Source organism: Hordeum vulgare, chromosome 6H (genome assembly GCF_904849725.1).
Source record: "Hordeum vulgare subsp. vulgare chromosome 6H, MorexV3_pseudomolecules_assembly, whole genome shotgun sequence".
NCBI lineage: Eukaryota > Viridiplantae > Streptophyta > Magnoliopsida > Poales > Poaceae > Hordeum > Hordeum vulgare.
Genome location: NC_058523.1, coordinates 401,322,726 through 401,327,570, shown reverse-complemented (window position 1 = coordinate 401,327,570; position 4,845 = coordinate 401,322,726).

Below are 4,845 nucleotides of genomic sequence, written 5' to 3'. Positions count from 1 at the left end.
TTGGCGAGGACTTCGATGTTGAGGTGCTATGCGCCAGCTTCAGTAGGCTCTCTATCGCTGAGATGTCTGCACTTGACGTGTACCCCAGCAACGTACTCGTCTTCGACGGTCCTCCACTATCGGTGGGGTTCTTCACCCCGTACCATGTCCCCGCCGTCTCCAACGTCGTGGAGGTGATGGTCATCAGCGCTGGCACCAGCACGGCTCAAGGCAAGGCGTCAGCAGACGCTGGTGAGCCTGCTGCTGTCACCGCTGATAGTCTTCAGGATGCTCTCGCCGGCCTGAAGACACTCATCGCCGCTTCCACACACCCTAACGACGCCCGATCCTCGCTGGAGGAGGCTGTTGCCTCTTGAGCTTGCATTGGTTTTTCCCTTGAAGAGGAAAGGGTGATGCAGCACAGGAGCAATAAGTATTTCCCTTAGTTTGAGAACCAATGTATCAATCCAGTAGGAGAATCACGTCAAGTCTAGTGTACCTGCACAAACACAAAAGAGCTTGCACCCAACGCTATAAAGGGGTTGTCAATCCCTTCAAGATTGATTGCAAAGTGAGATCTGAAGGCGGAAAGTGCAACGAAGTAAAAGAGTAAGGCTGAAAATATGGTGTGAAGTAGACCCGGGGGCCATAGTGTTCACTAGAGGCTTCTCTCAAAATAGCAAATATTACGGCGGGTGAACAAATTACTGTCGAGCAATTGATAGAACCGCGCAAATTCATGACGATATCTAAGGCAATGATCATACATATAGGCATCACGTCCGAGACAAGTAGACCGATACTTTCTGCATCTACTACTATTACTCCACACATCGACCGCTATCGAGCATGCATCTAGTGTATTGAGTCCATGATGAACAGAGTAACGCTTTAAGCAAGATGACATGATGTAGAGGGATAAACTCAAACCAATGATGAAAATCACATCTTTTTATCCTTGATGGCAACAACACGATGCGTGTCTCGCTAACCCTTCTGTCACTGGGTGAGGTCACCACACAGTATGAGCCCAAAACCAAGCACTTCTCCCATTGCAAGAACCATAGATCAAGTTGGCCAAACAAAACCCAAAACTCGAAGAGAATTACAAGGATATGAAATCGTGCATAAGAGAGATCAGAAGAAACTCAAATAAGATTCATAGATAATGTGATCATTGCTAACAACAGTCCCCGACAACGAAACTAGAAGAATGTGGTTGACGTGTCCCTGGCTTGATGCCTTCGCGACAACAGAGCCAGAACTGCTCCCAGTTGCTCAACAATTAGCAATTGTCTTGCAATGGCCCACCGGCGCGTGGATTCGCGGCAGTTTTCGAGGGTAGAGTATTCAACCCAAATTTGTTGGTTCGCCAGGCAGGAGGTGAGAGGATACTCTCGAGTATTAGCAGCTGAATGTGTCAGATTCAACCACACCTGAAAGATTAGTATCTGCAAGCAAAGTATCAGCAGCAAATCAGTATGATAACAACGGTGTCAGAAATGATCTGGTGACAAGGCAGACTATTCCTAACTGTCGTATCAATGGAGCCAGAAGTTGCCCGTGGACGGGAAATAGTCTTTCCCGTCAACGTCGTGCGAACCAGTATTGTAGGAGGTAGTAGCAGTGTAAGGAGTAGCAGCAGTGGCAAGGAACAGCAGTAGTGACAGCAGTAGCAAGTAGCAATAGTAGCAAGTAACAGCAGTATCAAGTATCAATAGCAGCAACAGTAGTAACAGCAGCAGAGCAAAACAAGTAACAATAGCAGTGGGACAAACTCGTAGACAATGGGTCGGTGATTCGTTTGGATGACATTCATCATGCAACAGTTATAACACGGAGAGATATGTGGCTAGCTCTCGTTCGTCAATGTGATGTAGGCATGCATTCCGTGTGTCGTCATACGTGGTTAGGGAAAAGAACTTGCATGACATCTATTGTCCATCCCTTCCATGGCAGCGGGGTCCAACAGGATACTACGGGATATTAAGGTTCTCCTTTTGAATAAAGAACCGGAACAACGCATTATCACTTGGTGAACACATGAACTCCTCAAACTATGGTCATCACCGGGAGTGGTTCCGGTTATTGTCACTCCGGGGTTGCTGGGTCATAACACATAGTAGGTAACTACAACTTGCAAGATTGGATCTAAAACACACATATATTGGTGACAACATAATATTTTCAGATCTGAAATCATGGCACTCGGGCCCTAATGACAAGCATTAAGCATGGCAAAGTAGTAGCAACATCAATCTCAGAACATAGTGGATACTAGGGATCAATCCCAGTCAAAACTAACTCGATTACATGATAGATCTCATCCTACTCATCACCGCCCAGCGAGCCTACGAATAGATTACTCACGAACGATGAAGAGCTTCATGGAATTGGAGAGGGAAGAAGATTGATGATGACGATGGCGACGATTACCCCTCTCCGGAGCCCAAGACGGACTCCAGATCTGCCCTCCAGATGAAGAACAGGATGTGGCGGCGCCTCCGTATCGCAAACTTGATGAAATCTTCTTTTTTGTTTTTTTCTGGGCGAAAGTGAATTTATAGAGCTGAGTTTGGGGGCGGCAGAGCCAGGTGGGCCCCACAAGCTTGGTTGCCGCGACCAGGGGGTGGCTGCGGCAACAGGGCTTGTGGCCCACTGGCCCATCCCCTCCGGTGGATCTTTGCGCAGGTATTTTTCATATTTTCCAGAAAAATTCTCCCTAAATTTTCAGGACGTTCCGAGAACTTTCATTTCTGCACAAAAACAACACCATGGCAATTCTGGTGAAAACAGCGTTAGTCTGGGTTAGTTCCATTCAAATCATGCAAACTAGAGACCAAAACAAGGGCAAAAGAGTTTGAAAAAGTAGATACGATGGAGACGTATCAATCATAAATCCACAATTCATCGGATCTCGACAAACACACCGCAAAGAAGATTACATCGGATAGATCTCCATGAAGATCATGGAGAACTTTGTATTGAAGATCAAAGAGAGAGAAGAAGCCATCTAGCTACTAGCTATGGACCCGAAGGTCTATGGTGAACTACTCACGCATCATCGGAGAGGTCATGGTGTTGATGAAGAAGCCCTCCGTATCCGAATCCCCCCTCCGGTAGGGCACCAGAATGTGCCCCAGATGGGATCTTGCGGAGACAGAAGTTTTATTCCATTTGGACACCGTTTAAAATGCTCCTCTGAAAAGGGTCAGAAACACGGAAAAAACAAGAACTGGCACTTGGCACTGAGTTAATAAGTTAGTCCCAAAAAAGATATAAAAGGCATACAAAAGATCCAAAGTTTGACAAGATAATAGCATGGAACTATCAAAAATTATAGATACGTTGGAGACATATCAAGCATACCCAAGCTTAACTCCTGCTCGTCCTCGAGTAGGTAAGTGATAAAGACTAGATTTTTTGATGTGGAATGCTACCTAGCATAGTTGTCCTTTGTAACTTCTTTCCTGTGACATGAATGTTCAGATCCGTAAGATTCAAAACAATAGTTTGCTATTGACATGAAAACAAAAATACTTAAAGCAAACTAGCAAGGTAATCATGAACTTTCGAAATAACAAGGCCAAAGAAAGTTATCCCTACAAAATCATATAGTCTGGCTATGCTCCATCATCCCCACACAACTAATTTAAATCATGCACAATCCCGGTATTGGCCAAGTAATTGTTTTTTGCACTCTTACTTTCTCAAACCTTTTACAACTATCACGCAATACATGAGCGTGAGCCATGGATATAGCACTATAGGTGGAATAGAGTGTGGTGGTGGTTGTGAGACAAAAAAGGAGGAGATGGTCACATTGACTCAGCGTATCAAAGGGCTATGGAGATGCCCATTAATAGATATCAATGTGAATGAGTAGGGATTGCGATACAAAGGATGCACTAGAGCTATAAGTATGTGAAAGCTCAAAAGGAGAACTAGTTGGTGTGCATCCAACTTGCTTGCTCACGAAGACCTAGGGCAATTTGAGGAAGCCCGTCATTGGAATATACAAGCCAAGTCATATAATAAAGATTCCCACTAGTATATGGTGGTGACAAAACAAGAAGCTCTCAATCATGAAGAACATGGTGCTATCATGAAGCACAAGTGTGGAAAGAGATAGTAGCAGTGTCCCTTCTCTCTTTTTCTCTTTTTTTGTGTGGGCTCTTTGGCCTCTCTTTTTTCTCTCTTTTTTTTATTTGGGCTCTTTGGCCTCTTTTTTTATTTCCTCACATCGGACAATGCTCTAATAATGATGATCATCACACTTTTATTTACTCACAGCTCAAAGCTTAGAATGATGATGACTCTATAGGAAATGCCTCCGGTAGTGTACCGAGATGTGCAACGAACTAGCTTGGCGTATGACGTTGAAACATCTCGCTAGCTATCTTACGATCATCCAAGGGCAATATGAGAATGACGACACAAGTCATGAGACGGAACGGTGGGAGTTGCATGGCAATATATCTCGGAATATTTTCATAGCACAAACCAACTACTTTCATAGCACAAACCAACTACCATGTCACGCACCGTCGTGCTCTAAAAGATCTAAGTAAAGCACATAGAGCAAAAATTATCTAGCTCAAAAGATATAAGTGAAGCACGATGAGCATTCTACCAAATTCACGATGAGTGCATGTATATATCAAAAGGTGTGCAGCAAGGATGATTGTGACACAACAAAAAGAAAAGACTCCTACGATACAAGACGCTCCAAGCAAAACACATATCATGTGGTGAATAAAAATATAGCTCCATGTAATGTTACCGATCGATTGAAGACGAAAGAGGGGATGCCTACCCGGGGCATCCCCAAGCTTAGGCTTTTTGGTGCCCTTGAATTTGTCTTGG